The sequence below is a fragment of the Hyla sarda genome, unplaced genomic scaffold (genome assembly GCF_029499605.1).
Source record: "Hyla sarda isolate aHylSar1 unplaced genomic scaffold, aHylSar1.hap1 scaffold_479, whole genome shotgun sequence".
NCBI lineage: Eukaryota > Metazoa > Chordata > Amphibia > Anura > Hylidae > Hyla > Hyla sarda.
This window is the reverse complement of record NW_026610491.1, coordinates 183,610-202,208: the sequence shown is the minus strand read 5'-3', so window position 1 is coordinate 202,208 and position 18,599 is coordinate 183,610. Positions and strand designations below refer to the sequence as shown.

Sequence of the window (18,599 nt, the reverse complement as noted above, 5' to 3'; positions counted from 1 at the left end):
TCGTCTATTATGGCCTTCATAGAAGCAACAGGAGATTGTTGCATCCATCTAGAACCCTCAGAACTACAGTGCTATGATGTCACTCACTTCCACAGGCCTTGCAGAGTGTAAACAACAACAACCCAGCTTTGTTGTGTATGTAACCATAGGGATTGTGATGTCACCTAGAACCTTCACAGCAGCGACAGCTTTATGAGGAGCATCAGCACTGCTCTGCCTGAGCAGAACCATCACCGCCATAGGTTGTCAAATAACCCGGATTTAACCCACACAGGTAAGTCCAATGGGGTGCAGGCATGTCCTCTATGCTTACAGCTTCCCGTGGGTGTTGGTTTGATACCGTTTGGGGACAGCCAAGGAGGCATCTGCAGGCAACAAAGGTAGGTGTGTGCTTGTGTGTGTGTTTCCTATGCAGATCCTAAGCCCAGTGTCACATGCAAGTAGGAGGAGTAAGAAGGGTTCCTGGCAAATCCGGGTTATGGATTGCATTTAAAAAGGCCCCGTGGGAGTGCAATGGGCCCCTGTCTTGCTGCTTAGCAATAATGGTATGGGTTTAGGTTCTGCTGTGTGTACTGGTGGTTGACTGCCCCCCAGCCCAGAGTGTGCATGGAAAATTGTCTGGCAGCCTCCCTGACAGCAAGCAGTGATAGTGCCCATGAAGGGGACCTTGTTGGGCCCGCCCCTTTCACGGTTATCGCTTCTCGGCCTTTTGGCTAAGATCAAGTGTAGTATCTGTTCTTATCAGTTTAATATCTGATACGTCCCCTATCTGGGGACCATATATTAAATGGATTTTTGAGAACGGGGGCCGATTTCGAAGCTTGCTTCCGTCGCCCTATGCATTGACCCGATATGGCAGTATCTTCGGGTACAGTGCACCACCCCCTTACAGGGTTAAAAAGAAAGATTCCTACTTTCATTGCTACCTGCTTGCTGGCTAGCCAGCTAGCCAGCCCTGTGGGCCTTGCTGCTGCTGCTGCTGCTGCTGCAGCAGCCAAAAAACAAAAGGTGGTGCTGCTGCTGCTTCTGCTGCTTCTGCTTGTGTCTGGCCGCTGTTGGAGCGTCCAGGCACAGGACTTCTGCTGCTGCTGACTAAATGGCCTCCTTAATTGGATCATTTGAGTAGCCAGCACACCTGTGCAGGTAGGGCATGACATGATAGGCAGCTGCCTTGATAGCGGGTGGGTGCTGAATGTTCCTAATTGACAAAATAAGATTAATGCTTATGAAGAAATATAAAATCTCATCCCTTCCCCAATATCGCGCCACACCCCTACCCCTTAATTCCCTGGTTGAACTTGATGGACATATGTCTTTTTTCGACCGTACTAACTATGTAACTATGTAACATAACATGGGGGGGTCTCCTGGCTGTTCACACAGGTGTGTCATTGCTGTACATTGACCATGCATTGCTTCTGTGGTTGCAAAGGCAAAGACAAATGCTTCCAGCCATCCATTGCACTAATGGATTGGTCATCAGCTGGCTGTCTATGTCCCGCATCAATATAGACCAAAGTACAGAGGGTTAGGCTATGCTATAGTGCACCTACCTGATGCATCAGAAGGTGCGAGGCCCTTGCTAAATTCTGTGCACAGACTTTGAGATCTATGCTTTAGACTGTATCTAAACCTGCTCCAACATGGACTGACATTCTGGCCTACTTTCAGCCGATGCGACTTGTCTGTCGCTGAACAGTCGCTTTTTATGTATTCAGCACCTATGTATAATGTTGTAAAAATGCTCTAGAAGCTAAAGTCGCAGAAATGTCACACATATTTGGCCTGCAACTTTCTGTGCGACAAATTCAGACAGGAAAAATCAGTATAAATCCTTAGAAAATTATCCCCCAGTGTCTCCATCTGCTGGCGGTATTGAATAAGCATTGCTGCACTGATGGGGTATGCATTAGACGAAAAAAAAGAAGAAAAAGAAGAATAATACGCCCAGAAAAGAGGCGAAAAGGAGAAAAACGTAAAAAAACGTGAAAAAAAAGTAAGAGGAAGAGAAGGGAAAAAAAGGTGGAAATGGGTTTAAAAGTGATTTCGGCGGAGAAATATATATATATATATATATATATATATATATATATATATATATACGCGCACACACACACATATATATAAACGTATTCTCCGTTGAGATATTGCAGCCGCTGCTGTGTCCAGGCCCAGGAGCCTTAGCACTGTGCTGTGATGTCACTCAATACCACTGACATCACTAGGTGTAAACAACATCTCTCCTTTGCTGTGTATGTGACTATGGAGCTGTTTGGTGATGTCGTCTATTATGGCCTTCATAGAAGCAACAGGAGATTGTTGCATCCATCTAGAACCCTCAGAACTACAGTGCTATGATGTCACTCACTTCCACAGGCCTTGCAGAGTGTAAACAACAACAACCCAGCTTTGTTGTGTATGTAACCATAGGGATTGTGATGTCACCTAGAACCTTCACAGCAGCGACAGCTTTATGAGGAGCATCAGCACTGCTCTGCCTGAGCAGAACCATCACCGCCATAGGTTGTCAAATAACCCGGATTTAACCCACACAGGTAAGTCCAATGGGGTGCAGGCATGTCCTCTATGCTTACAGCTTCCCGTGGGTGTTGGTTTGATACCGTTTGGGGACAGCCAAGGAGGCATCTGCAGGCAACAAAGGTAGGTGTGTGCTTGTGTGTGTGTTTCCTATGCAGATCCTAAGCCCAGTGTCACATGCAAGTAGGAGGAGTAAGAAGGGTTCCTGGCAAATCCGGGTTATGGATTGCATTTAAAAAGGCCCCGTGGGAGTGCAATGGGCCCCTGTCTTGCTGCTTAGCAATAATGGTATGGGTTTAGGTTCTGCTGTGTGTACTGGTGGTTGACTGCCCCCCAGCCCAGAGTGTGCATGGAAAATTGTCTGGCAGCCTCCCTGACAGCAAGCAGTGATAGTGCCCATGAAGGGGACCTTGTTGGGCCCGCCCCTTTCACGGTTATCGCTTCTCGGCCTTTTGGCTAAGATCAAGTGTAGTATCTGTTCTTATCAGTTTAATATCTGATACGTCCCCTATCTGGGGACCATATATTAAATGGATTTTTGAGAACGGGGGCCGATTTCGAAGCTTGCTTCCGTCGCCCTATGCATTGACCCGATATGGCAGTATCTTCGGGTACAGTGCACCACCCCCTTACAGGGTTAAAAAGAAAGATTCCTACTTTCATTGCTACCTGCTTGCTGGCTAGCCAGCTAGCCAGCCCTGTGGGCCTTGCTGCTGCTGCTGCTGCTGCTGCAGCCAAAAAACAAAAGGTGGTGCTGCTGCTGCTTCTGCTGCTTCTGCTTGTGTCTGGCCGCTGTTGGAGCGTCCAGGCACAGGACTTCTGCTGCTGCTGACTAAATGGCCTCCTTAATTGGATCATTTGAGTAGCCAGCACACCTGTGCAGGTAGGGCATGACATGATAGGCAGCTGCCTTGATAGCGGGTGGGTGCTGAATGTTCCTAATTGACAAAATAAGATTAATGCTTATGAAGAAATATAAAATCTCATCCCTTCCCCAATATCGCGCCACACCCCTACCCCTTAATTCCCTGGTTGAACTTGATGGACATATGTCTTTTTTCGACCGTACTAACTATGTAACTATGTAACATAACATGGGGGGGTCTCCTGGCTGTTCACACAGGTGTGTCATTGCTGTACATTGACCATGCATTGCTTCTGTGGTATTGCAAAGGCAAAGACAAATGCTTCCAGCCATCCATTGCACTAATGGATTGGTCATCAGCTGGCTGTCTATGTCCCGCATCAATATAGACCAAAGTACAGAGGGTTAGGCTATGCTATAGTGCACCTACCTGATGCATCAGAAGGTGCGAGGCCCTTGCTAAATTCTGTGCACAGACTTTGAGATCTATGCTTTAGACTGTATCTAAACCTGCTCCAACATGGACTGACATTCTGGCCTACTTTCAGCCGATGCGACTTGTCTGTCGCTGAACAGTCGCTTTTTATGTATTCAGCACCTATGTATAATGTTGTAAAAATGCTCTAGAAGCTAAAGTCGCAGAAATGTCACACATATTTGGCCTGCAACTTTCTGTGCGACAAATTCAGACAGGAAAAATCAGTATAAATCCTTAGAAAATTATCCCCCAGTGTCTCCATCTGCTGGCGGTATTGAATAAGCATTGCTGCACTGATGGGGTATGCATTAGACGAAAAAAAAGAAGAAAAAGAAGAATAATACGCCCAGAAAAGAGGCGAAAAGGAGAAAAACGTAAAAAAACGTGAAAAAAAAGTAAGAGGAAGAGAAGGGAAAAAAAGGTGGAAATGGGTTTAAAAGTGATTTCGGCGGAGAAATATATATATATATATATATATATATATATATATATATATATATATATACGCGCACACACACACATATATATAAACGTATTCTCCGTTGAGATATTGCAGCCGCTGCTGTGTCCAGGCCCAGGAGCCTTAGCACTGTGCTGTGATGTCACTCAATACCACTGACATCACTAGGTGTAAACAACATCTCTCCTTTGCTGTGTATGTGACTATGGAGCTGTTTGGTGATGTCGTCTATTATGGCCTTCATAGAAGCAACAGGAGATTGTTGCATCCATCTAGAACCCTCAGAACTACAGTGCTATGATGTCACTCACTTCCACAGGCCTTGCAGAGTGTAAACAACAACAACCCAGCTTTGTTGTGTATGTAACCATAGGGATTGTGATGTCACCTAGAACCTTCACAGCAGCGACAGCTTTATGAGGAGCATCAGCACTGCTCTGCCTGAGCAGAACCATCACCGCCATAGGTTGTCAAATAACCCGGATTTAACCCACACAGGTAAGTCCAATGGGGTGCAGGCATGTCCTCTATGCTTACAGCTTCCCGTGGGTGTTGGTTTGATACCGTTTGGGGACAGCCAAGGAGGCATCTGCAGGCAACAAAGGTAGGTGTGTGCTTGTGTGTGTGTTTCCTATGCAGATCCTAAGCCCAGTGTCACATGCAAGTAGGAGGAGTAAGAAGGGTTCCTGGCAAATCCGGGTTATGGATTGCATTTAAAAAGGCCCCGTGGGAGTGCAATGGGCCCCTGTCTTGCTGCTTAGCAATAATGGTATGGGTTTAGGTTCTGCTGTGTGTACTGGTGGTTGACTGCCCCCCAGCCCAGAGTGTGCATGGAAAATTGTCTGGCAGCCTCCCTGACAGCAAGCAGTGATAGTGCCCATGAAGGGGACCTTGTTGGGCCCGCCCCTTTCACGGTTATCGCTTCTCGGCCTTTTGGCTAAGATCAAGTGTAGTATCTGTTCTTATCAGTTTAATATCTGATACGTCCCCTATCTGGGGACCATATATTAAATGGATTTTTGAGAACGGGGGCCGATTTCGAAGCTTGCTTCCGTCGCCCTATGCATTGACCCGATATGGCAGTATCTTCGGGTACAGTGCACCACCCCCTTACAGGGTTAAAAAGAAAGATTCCTACTTTCATTGCTACCTGCTTGCTGGCTAGCCAGCTAGCCAGCCCTGTGGGCCTTGCTGCTGCTGCTGCTGCTGCTGCTGCAGCCAAAAAACAAAAGGTGGTGCTGCTGCTGCTTCTGCTGCTTCTGCTTGTGTCTGGCTGCTGTTGGAGCGTCCAGGCACAGGACTTCTGCTGCTGCTGACTAAATGGCCTCCTTAATTGGATCATTTGAGTAGCCAGCACACCTGTGCAGGTAGGGCATGACATGATAGGCAGCTGCCTTGATAGCGGGTGGGTGCTGAATGTTCCTAATTGACAAAATAAGATTAATGCTTATGAAGAAATATAAAATCTCATCCCTTCCCCAATATCGCGCCACACCCCTACCCCTTAATTCCCTGGTTGAACTTGATGGACATATGTCTTTTTTCGACCGTACTAACTATGTAACTATGTAACATAACATGGGGGGGTCTCCTGGCTGTTCACACAGGTGTGTCATTGCTGTACATTGACCATGCATTGCTTCTGTGGTATTGCAAAGGCAAAGACAAATGCTTCCAGCCATCCATTGCACTAATGGATTGGTCATCAGCTGGCTGTCTATGTCCCGCATCAATATAGACCAAAGTACAGAGGGTTAGGCTATGCTATAGTGCACCTACCTGATGCATCAGAAGGTGCGAGGCCCTTGCTAAATTCTGTGCACAGACTTTGAGATCTATGCTTTAGACTGTATCTAAACCTGCTCCAACATGGACTGACATTCTGGCCTACTTTCAGCCGATGCGACTTGTCTGTCGCTGAACAGTCGCTTTTTATGTATTCAGCACCTATGTATAATGTTGTAAAAATGCTCTAGAAGCTAAAGTCGCAGAAATGTCACACATATTTGGCCTGCAACTTTCTGTGCGACAAATTCAGACAGGAAAAATCAGTATAAATCCTTAGAAAATTATCCCCCAGTGTCTCCATCTGCTGGCGGTATTGAATAAGCATTGCTGCACTGATGGGGTATGCATTAGACGAAAAAAAAGAAGAAAAAGAAGAATAATACGCCCAGAAAAGAGGCGAAAAGGAGAAAAACGTAAAAAAACGTGAAAAAAAAGTAAGAGGAAGAGAAGGGAAAAAAAGGTGGAAATGGGTTTAAAAGTGATTTCGGCGGAGAAATATATATATATATATATATATATATATATATATATATATATATATATACGCGCACACACACACATATATATAAACGTATTCTCCGTTGAGATATTGCAGCCGCTGCTGTGTCCAGGCCCAGGAGCCTTAGCACTGTGCTGTGATGTCACTCAATACCACTGACATCACTAGGTGTAAACAACATCTCTCCTTTGCTGTGTATGTGACTATGGAGCTGTTTGGTGATGTCGTCTATTATGGCCTTCATAGAAGCAACAGGAGATTGTTGCATCCATCTAGAACCCTCAGAACTACAGTGCTATGATGTCACTCACTTCCACAGGCCTTGCAGAGTGTAAACAACAACAACCCAGCTTTGTTGTGTATGTAACCATAGGGATTGTGATGTCACCTAGAACCTTCACAGCAGCGACAGCTTTATGAGGAGCATCAGCACTGCTCTGCCTGAGCAGAACCATCACCGCCATAGGTTGTCAAATAACCCGGATTTAACCCACACAGGTAAGTCCAATGGGGTGCAGGCATGTCCTCTATGCTTACAGCTTCCCGTGGGTGTTGGTTTGATACCGTTTGGGGACAGCCAAGGAGGCATCTGCAGGCAACAAAGGTAGGTGTGTGCTTGTGTGTGTGTTTCCTATGCAGATCCTAAGCCCAGTGTCACATGCAAGTAGGAGGAGTAAGAAGGGTTCCTGGCAAATCCGGGTTATGGATTGCATTTAAAAAGGCCCCGTGGGAGTGCAATGGGCCCCTGTCTTGCTGCTTAGCAATAATGGTATGGGTTTAGGTTCTGCTGTGTGTACTGGTGGTTGACTGCCCCCCAGCCCAGAGTGTGCATGGAAAATTGTCTGGCAGCCTCCCTGACAGCAAGCAGTGATAGTGCCCATGAAGGGGACCTTGTTGGGCCCGCCCCTTTCACGGTTATCGCTTCTCGGCCTTTTGGCTAAGATCAAGTGTAGTATCTGTTCTTATCAGTTTAATATCTGATACGTCCCCTATCTGGGGACCATATATTAAATGGATTTTTGAGAACGGGGGCCGATTTCGAAGCTTGCTTCCGTCGCCCTATGCATTGACCCGATATGGCAGTATCTTCGGGTACAGTGCACCACCCCCTTACAGGGTTAAAAAGAAAGATTCCTACTTTCATTGCTACCTGCTTGCTGGCTAGCCAGCTAGCCAGCCCTGTGGGCCTTGCTGCTGCTGCTGCTGCTGCTGCAGCCAAAAAACAAAAGGTGGTGCTGCTGCTGCTTCTGCTGCTTCTGCTTGTGTCTGGCCGCTGTTGGAGCGTCCAGGCACAGGACTTCTGCTGCTGCTGACTAAATGGCCTCCTTAATTGGATCATTTGAGTAGCCAGCACACCTGTGCAGGTAGGGCATGACATGATAGGCAGCTGCCTTGATAGCGGGTGGGTGCTGAATGTTCCTAATTGACAAAATAAGATTAATGCTTATGAAGAAATATAAAATCTCATCCCTTCCCCAATATCGCGCCACACCCCTACCCCTTAATTCCCTGGTTGAACTTGATGGACATATGTCTTTTTTCGACCGTACTAACTATGTAACTATGTAACATAACATGGGGGGGTCTCCTGGCTGTTCACACAGGTGTGTCATTGCTGTACATTGACCATGCATTGCTTCTGTGGTATTGCAAAGGCAAAGACAAATGCTTCCAGCCATCCATTGCACTAATGGATTGGTCATCAGCTGGCTGTCTATGTCCCGCATCAATATAGACCAAAGTACAGAGGGTTAGGCTATGCTATAGTGCACCTACCTGATGCATCAGAAGGTGCGAGGCCCTTGCTAAATTCTGTGCACAGACTTTGAGATCTATGCTTTAGACTGTATCTAAACCTGCTCCAACATGGACTGACATTCTGGCCTACTTTCAGCCGATGCGACTTGTCTGTCGCTGAACAGTCGCTTTTTATGTATTCAGCACCTATGTATAATGTTGTAAAAATGCTCTAGAAGCTAAAGTCGCAGAAATGTCACACATATTTGGCCTGCAACTTTCTGTGCGACAAATTCAGACAGGAAAAATCTGTATAAATCCTTAGAAAATTATCCCCCAGTGTCTCCATCTGCTGGCGGTATTGAATAAGCATTGCTGCACTGATGGGGTATGCATTAGACGAAAAAAAAGAAGAAAAAGAAGAATAATACGCCCAGAAAAGAGGCGAAAAGGAGAAAAACGTAAAAAAACGTGAAAAAAAAGTAAGAGGAAGAGAAGGGAAAAAAAGGTGGAAATGGGTTTAAAAGTGATTTCGGCGGAGAAATATATATATATATATATATATATATATATATATATATATACGCGCACACACACACATATATATAAACGTATTCTCCGTTGAGATATTGCAGCCGCTGCTGTGTCCAGGCCCAGGAGCCTTAGCACTGTGCTGTGATGTCACTCAATACCACTGACATCACTAGGTGTAAACAACATCTCTCCTTTGCTGTGTATGTGACTATGGAGCTGTTTGGTGATGTCGTCTATTATGGCCTTCATAGAAGCAACAGGAGATTGTTGCATCCATCTAGAACCCTCAGAACTACAGTGCTATGATGTCACTCACTTCCACAGGCCTTGCAGAGTGTAAACAACAACAACCCAGCTTTGTTGTGTATGTAACCATAGGGATTGTGATGTCACCTAGAACCTTCACAGCAGCGACAGCTTTATGAGGAGCATCAGCACTGCTCTGCCTGAGCAGAACCATCACCGCCATAGGTTGTCAAATAACCCGGATTTAACCCACACAGGTAAGTCCAATGGGGTGCAGGCATGTCCTCTATGCTTACAGCTTCCCGTGGGTGTTGGTTTGATACCGTTTGGGGACAGCCAAGGAGGCATCTGCAGGCAACAAAGGTAGGTGTGTGCTTGTGTGTGTGTTTCCTATGCAGATCCTAAGCCCAGTGTCACATGCAAGTAGGAGGAGTAAGAAGGGTTCCTGGCAAATCCGGGTTATGGATTGCATTTAAAAAGGCCCCGTGGGAGTGCAATGGGCCCCTGTCTTGCTGCTTAGCAATAATGGTATGGGTTTAGGTTCTGCTGTGTGTACTGGTGGTTGACTGCCCCCCAGCCCAGAGTGTGCATGGAAAATTGTCTGGCAGCCTCCCTGACAGCAAGCAGTGATAGTGCCCATGAAGGGGACCTTGTTGGGCCCGCCCCTTTCACGGTTATCGCTTCTCGGCCTTTTGGCTAAGATCACGTGTGGATTTCTGTGCGTGGTTTGGGTTGAAAGGAGTGGTGATCGGGGCCCTCTTTACGGGGGGCCCTGGATTGTTGCTGAGCTGCGATCGTGGGTTTTACCTGCAAAAATGAGCGAGAAGGCGCGTGGACTTGAGGACACGGTGCGGATCTACGTTCCTGGCGAGCACCGGGGGACGATCGGACTTGACCAAATCGTTGTGGAGATTCTTCGCAAGCTTGATTACCTACAGGTATGGAATGTATTGGCTATACAGGATTTTCCTAGGCAAGGAATTTATGATATTACTTTTTGTGGTTCTGAGATTTGCCAGAGAGTCTATATGGATCTTGAAGAAATGAAGAGGAAAAGTGAGCCTGCTATAATGAAGAAGATTAAAGTGGAACCGTTATTTATGAATACAACAAAGGTAGTAATTGTCCACATGTATAATCCTAAGGTTTCTGATGAAATGGTTACAAACTTTTTGTTCCGGTATTGCGAGGAAGTGAAATTTATAGGAAGACTTAAGAACAAGTTTGGGTACTTTAATTGTAAGAGAAAGTTTATTGTAAAATTTAAAAAAGATGAAGAAATGCAAGATGGAAGGAAGAGCATACCACAGGTGTTTTCTATCGGAGGAGAGAGAGGTTTCTGCTTTTATGAAGGCCAGTTGCAATATTGTAGAAAGTGCCATGCCTATGGCCATGTGCAGGATTATTGCCCTGAGAAAGGAGAATGTTGCAGAAATTGTGGGAAAACTGGTCATGAAGCAAGTATTTGTACAGAGAAGAAGACATGTGATATCTGTGGAAGTGAGGAACATTTGGCAAGAGGCTGTGATATGTGGTATAAAAAGAAGAGAAGTTATGCTGATGCAGCTGGGAATAGAGGAGAACAAAGAGAAAAAGGGGGAGGGAGGTTTGTTCCTGGAGTTGGTGAGAGTGTGAGTGTGAGTGTTAATGTGGCACAGGTGGCTGAGGAAAGTTCTGTGATAGTGGAGCACATTAGCACTCAGGAGAGGTCAGGGGAGGAGGGTGTTTCCACTGCTGTGACTGGTGAGGAGACAGGTGTGGGAGGTGAATTTACCTTGGTGAAAAAGAAAAAAGCAAAAAAAGTGAAAGTGGTGGAGAAAATTGAGACAGTGTATGGTGATGTTCTTTCTAGTGAAGAGGCTATGGATGATATTGAATGTCCAAACCCAATTGTGGGGGAGGAGGAGGGAATGGAAGTTGTTGGGTCATCTCAGAGATCTCTAACACCTGGTCAGAGAGTTTCTCGCAGTAAGGAAGAAGAGGAGGAGGAAGATGAGGATGTGCAGGTTGTGAATAAAAGGTGTAAGACAGGGAGCTGGTCTGAGGATCAGGAAGCCCTTGTTCTTGGTAGTGATAATGAAATAGACAGGGACTCTAACATAGGGTCGCCTGATTGTTTTGCAAGTTTACATAGGAAAGTTGAAGGCCAAAATGTTAATTTCTAAGTTAAGATGGATTTTAAAGCATTTGGTTTTCTTTTCCTAGTTATTATGACTTTGGTTGTAACAACTATTAATGTAAGAAGTATTGAGTCTGAAATTAGGAGAGCTGCAATTTTTGATATTCTTGAGAATGTTAGAAGTGATGTGATATGTTTACAGGAGTGTGCAATAAAGTCAGCACCTTATGCAAATGAGTGGAAGTGTGGGCAGTCCTTCTGGTCCACATGTGCAGAAAACAAAAATGAAGGTGTTGGGATTTTATTGCGAAACAGGGACATTAAAGTTTTAAATTGCCAAACTTTAGTACCTGGTCGTTGTATGGTTTTAATTTTTGAGGTTTTGGGCCAGAGGATGAGAATTTTTAATGTGTATGCTCCAGCAGAAAAACAAGCACGTTTGTCTTTTTTAGAGTCCCTTAAGTTTTTTATCCCTGGTCGTGAAGATACTATTATTGTTGGCGATTTTAACTGCATTAGATCCGTCAATGATCGTGAGAGCTCTGCTGAGGTTAGAACTGATATTACTTCCAATGTTTTAAATCAAATTATTCAAGACTTGCATTTTACTGATGTTGGACTGATGGTTAGCACTGATGAAAGATATACGTACATATCAGATAGTGGCCGCTGTAAATCCCGGATCGATTACATCCTGGTCTCTGATGGGATTAAGGTGGTCCGGTGCAATCAAATGATGTCAACTTTCTCAGACCACAAGATGGTGTCGGCTGAGATAAGTGTCACAGAGTCCCTTCATTTTGGGAGGGGGCTCTGGAAATTAAATGTAAGTCTATTGGAAGATGAGGAAGTAATGGCTGGTTTTAATCATGTGTTTTTATCCTGTGTTTCTAAACAACCTGATTTTAGTAATGTCTTAGTGTGGTGGGAATGGGCTAAAGGAGAGTTTTCTAATTTCTTTAAGATGTTTTGCATAAAGAGAGCACAAGAGAAGAGGAGGAGTGATGAAAGGCTTGTATCCCGGTTAGAGACTCTCTATAAGTTTAAACGTGTTGGTGTGGAGGTGGAGGATGAGATTGTTAAGGTGAAGGGGGAGATGAAAAAAAGGTTGTTGGAAAAGGGAAGGAATATTGTATATAAGTCTAAAGTGCAGCACCTAGAAGAAAATGAGCAGTGTACACGGTATTTCTTTAAAAAATGTTTTAATGCTAAAGGTGTTTTTAAATCTGTTTTTACCCCTACGGGGGAAGTTTTTGGAGAGGAGATGGTGAAGGAGATTGGCAGATTTTATGAGACACTCTTTAGTAATAAGAGCAGAGCCAGTGAGACGGAGATGAATGATTATTGTAATATTTTGGAGAATAATGTTCCTGTTGAAAAAGTAGATTTTTTGATTGATGATGTTAGTGAAGGGGAGATCAAGCAGGCCCTGGATAAGATGGCCAAAGGGAAGACACCAGGCTGTGATGGTCTCCCCGCTGAGTTTTATTCCGCGTTCTGGAATATTTTAAGTAAAGAGTTTACACGGGTGGTGCAATATGTTTTTAACTCAGGTGTTTTAGCTGAATCTATGAAGAAAGGGGTCATAACATTAATTCATAAAAAAGGTGATGGCAGAGATCTTAAAAATTGGAGACCTATAACTTTATTAAATTGTGACTACAAGATAATTGCTAAGATTGTGGCTAATAGACTGAGTGATGTAGTGGACCACCTTGTGGGAGAATACCAAGTTTGTGCAGTACCGAAAAGAAAAATAACAGATAATTTATTGCTTTTAAGAGACTCTATTTATTACAGTAACTTTAACAAGAATGCACTGTTTGTTGAGTCCATAGATTTCGAAAAGGCTTATGATAAGGTTGCACATGATTTTATGTTCATTGCTTTAAAACACTTAGGTATTCCAGAAAAGTTATTATCTGTTATTATGAGTTTTTATCATGGGGTGACAAGTCAGATTTTAGTAAATGGGCATGTGGGGCCTGCTTTTAATGTCTTGTCTGGAGTCAGACAGGGATGCCCACTCTCCCCAATTCTGTTTATATGCGTTATAGAGGGCCTGTTGAAGAATGTGCAGAAAGATAAATGTGTGAGTGGTGTTTTTATTCCAGGTAGTGATGGTAGTAAGTTAAAGGTTTTAAGTTATATGGACGATGTGGTCTTTACTTGTACATCCCAAGCAGATCTCAACAGAGTAAATTTGCATGTGAGGATTTTTTGTTGTGTGGCTGGGATGAATGTGAACTGGGGGAAGTGCCAATTATGCAGTTTTGGGAACCAAGAGAATATAGTAGTGGATGGTGTTAAGGAAAAAGAAGACATTGAAGTGCTAGGAGTGATATTTGACAAAGACCTCAAAGGAAAGAAAAGTTATGAGACTTTGGACAGTAAAATTGAGAAGAAGCTATCCTTCTGGAGGTTAAGGAACTTGTCACTTAAAGGGAAAGTTCTTATCATTAAGTCTGTAATCCTACCGCTTCTCTTGTATACGGCTATGGTGCTTCCTCCAGGGAAGATATGGACTAGGAGAGTTACAAGGAAGCTTTTTGTGTTCTTCTGGGGGTCTAAGATGGAGAAAATGAGAAGAGAAGAAGTGATGAAGAGTATGAATTTGGGCGGATATAACTTTCCAAACATTGATCTGTTTTTAAAGGTGCACTATTTTCTTTTAATTTTTAAATTGATACAGTGCAATAATAGGGCGGCAGACATGAGTAAATACCTTGCAGGATGGTTGTTTTCCAAATGGGGCTGGTGTGAGAGGGATTTGAGGAGACCCATAGCACATGTGATACCTACCTTCTATGTGCTCCTCAGGTCTTTCAATGATCAATTTGGTTTGAGCTCTTTAGGTGAACCTGATAAAAAGAAAATAGAACAAGAAATAAGGAAAAATGAGAGATTATATGAAGTACCATTCTGCACTAATGCTCAGTCTGTGAAGATTTGGAAGTTTTTTAAAGTTATTGGACTATCAAACAGACAAAAAGACGTTAGTTGGATGTCCTTTCATGGCTGCCTCCCAACCCGATCTTTTTTAAATGGAAGAGGTTTGAGAATAAGTGACAGATGCCCAAGAGAGGGTTGTGGAGGTAGAGAAGACTTAGTGCACCTTTATTGGGACTGTTTTTATGCAAAAGAATTTTTTATGTTTTTAAAGAGGTTTTTAATCCAACTCACTGGATATAATAGTTTTTCTTTTGAGAAAGTTTTTATTGGTCAAGATCTTAGTAAAAAGGAAGATACACGTACTAATTGGATTCTTTTTTCTGTTTTTAAAGAGGTTTTATGGGACTCACGCAATTTGCTTGTTTTTAAAAATGTTGTTATTTCTCCGAGGGAATTGAAAAGATTGTTTTTAGGAAGGATTTTTACTATCTTTCTACTGGACAAAAAGAGAATTGGTGAAGAAGAAGCGGAGAAAATCTGGAACATGCAAGTAGGAGGAGTAAGAAGGGTTCCTGGCAAATCCGGGTTATGGATTGCATTTAAAAAGGCCCCGTGGGAGTGCAATGGGCCCCTGTCTTGCTGCTTAGCAATAATGGTATGGGTTTAGGTTCTGCTGTGTGTACTGGTGGTTGACTGCCCCCCAGCCCAGAGTGTGCATGGAAAATTGTCTGGCAGCCTCCCTGACAGCAAGCAGTGATAGTGCCCATGAAGGGGACCTTGTTGGGCCCGCCCCTTTCACGGTTATCGCTTCTCGGCCTTTTGGCTAAGATCAAGTGTAGTATCTGTTCTTATCAGTTTAATATCTGATACGTCCCCTATCTGGGGACCATATATTAAATGGATTTTTGAGAACGGGGGCCGATTTCGAAGCTTGCTTCCGTCGCCCTATGCATTGACCCGATATGGCAGTATCTTCGGGTACAGTGCACCACCCCCTTACAGGGTTAAAAAGAAAGATTCCTACTTTCATTGCTACCTGCTTGCTGGCTAGCCAGCTAGCCAGCCCTGTGGGCCTTGCTGCTGCTGCAGCCAAAAAACAAAAGGTGGTGCTGCTGCTGCTTCTGCTGCTTCTGCTTCTGCTTGTGTCTGGCCCCTGTTGGAGCGTCCAGGCACAGGACTTCTGCTGCTGCTGACTAAATGGCCTCCTTAATTGGATCATTTGAGTAGCCAGCACACCTGTGCAGGTAGGGCATGACATGATAGGCAGCTGCCTTGATAGCGGGTGGGTGCTGAATGTTCCTAATTGACAAAATAAGATTAATGCTTATGAAGAAATATAAAATCTCATCCCTTCCCCAATATCGCGCCACACCCCTACCCCTTAATTCCCTGGTTGAACGTGATGGACATATGTCTTTTTTCGACCGTACTAACTATGTAACTATGTAACATAACATGGGGGGGGTCTCCTGGCTGTTCACACAGGTGTGTCATTGCTGTACATTGACCATGCATTGCTTCTGTGGTATTGCAAAGGCAAAGACAAATGCTTCCAGCCATCCATTGCACTAATGGATTGGTCATCAGCTGGCTGTCTATGTCCCGCATCAATATAGACCAAAGTACAGAGGGTTAGGCTATGCTATTGTGCACCTACCTGATGCATCAGAAGGTGCGAGGCCCTTGCTAAATTCTGTGCACAGACTTTGAGATCTATGCTTTAGACTGTATCTAAACCTGCTCCAACATGGACTGACATTCTGGCCTACTTTCAGCCGATGCGACTTGTCTGTCGCTGAACAGTCGCTTTTTATGTATTCAGCACCTATGTATAATGTTGTAAAAATGCTCTAGAAGCTAAAGTCGCAGAAATGTCACACATATTTGGCCTGCAACTTTCTGTGCGACAAATTCAGACAGGAAAAATCAGTATAAATCCTTAGAAAATTATCCCCCAGTGTCTCCATCTGCTGGCGGTATTGAATAAGCATTGCTGCACTGATGGGGTATGCATTAGACGAAAAAAAAGAAGAAAAAGAAGAATAATACGCCCAGAAAAGAGGCGAAAAGGAGAAAAACGTAAAAAAACGTGAAAAAAAAGTAAGAGGAAGAGAAGGGAAAAAAAGGTGGAAATGGGTTTAAAAGTGATTTCGGCGGAGAAATATATATATATATATATATATATATATATATATATATATATATATATGCGCACACACACACATAGATATAAACGTATTCTCCGTTGAGATATTGCAGCCGCTGCTGTGTCCAGGCCCAGGAGCCTTAGCACTGTGCTGTGATCACTAGGTGTAAACAACATCTCTCCTTTGCTGTGTATGTGACTATGGAGCTGTTTGGTGATGTCGTCTATTACGGCCTTCATAGAAGCAACAGGAGATTGTTGCATCCATCTTGAACCCTCAGAACTACAGTGCTATGATGTCACTCACTTCCACAGGCCTTGCAGAGTGTAAACAACAACAACCCAGCTTTGTTGTGTATGTAACCAAAGGGATTTGTGATGTCACCTAGAACCTTCACAGCAGCGACAGCTTTATGAGGAGCGTCAGCACTGCTCTGCCTGAGCAGAACCATCACCGCCATAGGTTGTCAAATAACCCGGATTTAACCCACACAGGTAAGTCCAATGGGGTGCAGGCATGTCCTCTATGCTTACAGCTTCCCGTGGGTGTTGGTTTGATACCGTTTGGGGACAGCCAAGGAGGCATCTGCAGGCAACAAAGGTAGGTGTGTGCTTGTGTGTGTGTTTCCTATGCAGATCCTAAGCCCAGTGTCACATGCAAGTAGGAGGAGTAAGAAGGGTTCCTGGCAAATCCGGGTTATGGATTGCATTTAAAAAGGCCCCGTGGGAGTGCAATGGGCCCCTGTCTTGCTGCTTAGCAATAATGGTATGGGTTTAGGTTCTGCTGTGTGTACTGGTGGTTGACTGCCCCCCAGCCCAGAGTGTGCATGGAAAATTGTCTGGCAGCCTCCCTGACAGCAAGCAGTGATAGTGCCCATGAAGGGGACCTTGTTGGGCCCGCCCCTTTCACGGTTATCGCTTCTCGGCCTTTTGGCTAAGATCAAGTGTAGTATCTGCATTTGGTCTGGTCGGAAGGTGTCTGTGGTACCCCGCTTCTCGGCCTTGGGGGATTGTCTCTCCTTACGGAGGAACTTCACCCCCTTGCTGCTATTGGGGAGCGGGCTTAGTCCACAGACAACGGGTTGCGATCCCCCTGTCTCTGGGACCTTGTGTCTCAGAAGGCATTTTCGGTACGTTGAGCGTTACCTGTAGCTTCGGAAGCACCTAGGGTACCCCCGACCTCTGCCTTGGGTAAGGGTTCCGCTTTTATAGCGGGATTCCGAGCCCCTGCTGCTATTGGGGAAGGGGCTTAGTCCCTGGGTGTGGAAGATGCCGTTCTCCTGGGCTTTCCCCTCTGGGGAAATGTCGATGCGAAATACCATCCGCATAGAGGTGTCGGAGAGCCATCGTCAGTTGAAGAACCTCCGCTTCATTGCGGAGGTGATTCTTCTTGACTACTTCCGCCTCAATAGGGAGGACATCCTGTGTCTAAATGACCAGGAAAGCCGTGGCCTGTATACCGTCACCTTCACGGCCACGGCGTGTTGCGATAACATCTATGCAACCTTGTCTGGTGCGGACCAGAGGGACGATCGACTCGACGGTCTTTCGTTCCAGTTCCTCTATGGTGAGGAACATATACCGTTGGTGGTGGCTATGCACAGCCCTCATGTGACCACGGAGGATATAGCCACTTTTCTTCGGCGATACTGCGAAGAGGTGCGATTCGCAAACAAAATCTTGAACTCCGTGCGGTTCTGGAACGGCAAGAGGAAGTTCTGGGTCAAGCTCCGTAAGGATCCCGGTGGTATTGGGGGTCTTTGCCATCCGCCCCCAAATTTTGCCATCGGGAGAGTTCGGGGCTTCCTGTTCTATCCTCAAATGCCTATGTATTGCCGAAATTGCTTGAGGTTTGGCCACACCCAGGAGACCTGCGGCGCGGAGCGTGTGATTCGCTGCAATAGGTGTGGCCAAGAAGGTCACATAGCCTCAAGATGTAGCCATTCGATAAGGTGCAACCTCTGCGGAGAGGAAAATCACGATTTTAATTCCTGTCCCCATAAAGCAAAAACTACGATGGGTGGGTCAAGGCTGGGCCCACCCAAAGAGGGGACAGGACAAAAGACGTCCTTTTTTAAGATGCCCAAACCCCAGATGGCAGGTACTGATGGGTCCAGGCCCAAGACCTCTGGTGCTCCATCGGGGGGCCCACCGGTGGTAGTGCTAGGGGGAGGCCATGGGGATTCCACGAAGCCCGGGCGGGTGATCGAGTTTACTGCCCGGGAAATTGAAAGACGTCGATCGACTTCCTACCTGGCTCAAGAGCCCGCTGAAACTTCTGAAGGGGGCTCACCTGT

General features: G+C 45.1%; 5 non-coding genes and 1 pseudogene across 5 annotated transcripts; all 6 read left to right on the top strand.

Annotated features, from left to right (window-relative positions):
• The first annotated feature begins 693 nt into the window (after positions 1-693).
• Positions 694-884, top strand: LOC130336397 (U2 spliceosomal RNA). Its single transcript, XR_008877832.1, has one exon. It is a non-coding gene; the product is annotated as a U2 spliceosomal RNA (small nuclear RNA).
• Positions 885-2,974: 2,090 nt separating this feature from the next.
• Positions 2,975-3,165, top strand: LOC130336396 (U2 spliceosomal RNA). Its single transcript, XR_008877831.1, has one exon. It is a non-coding gene; the product is annotated as a U2 spliceosomal RNA (small nuclear RNA).
• Positions 3,166-5,258: 2,093 nt separating this feature from the next.
• On the top strand, positions 5,259-5,449 carry LOC130336394 (U2 spliceosomal RNA). The gene has a single exon (XR_008877830.1). It is a non-coding gene; the product is annotated as a U2 spliceosomal RNA (small nuclear RNA).
• Positions 5,450-7,545: 2,096 nt separating this feature from the next.
• Positions 7,546-7,736, top strand: LOC130336500 (U2 spliceosomal RNA). The gene has a single exon (XR_008877923.1). It is a non-coding gene; the product is annotated as a U2 spliceosomal RNA (small nuclear RNA).
• A 7,223-nt stretch (positions 7,737-14,959) lies between these two features.
• LOC130336499 (U2 spliceosomal RNA) lies at positions 14,960-15,150 on the top strand. Its single transcript, XR_008877921.1, has one exon. It is a non-coding gene; the product is annotated as a U2 spliceosomal RNA (small nuclear RNA).
• Positions 15,151-17,216: 2,066 nt separating this feature from the next.
• Positions 17,217-17,434, top strand: LOC130336450 (U2 spliceosomal RNA; annotated as a pseudogene).
• Positions 17,435-18,599: the final 1,165 nt, after the last annotated feature.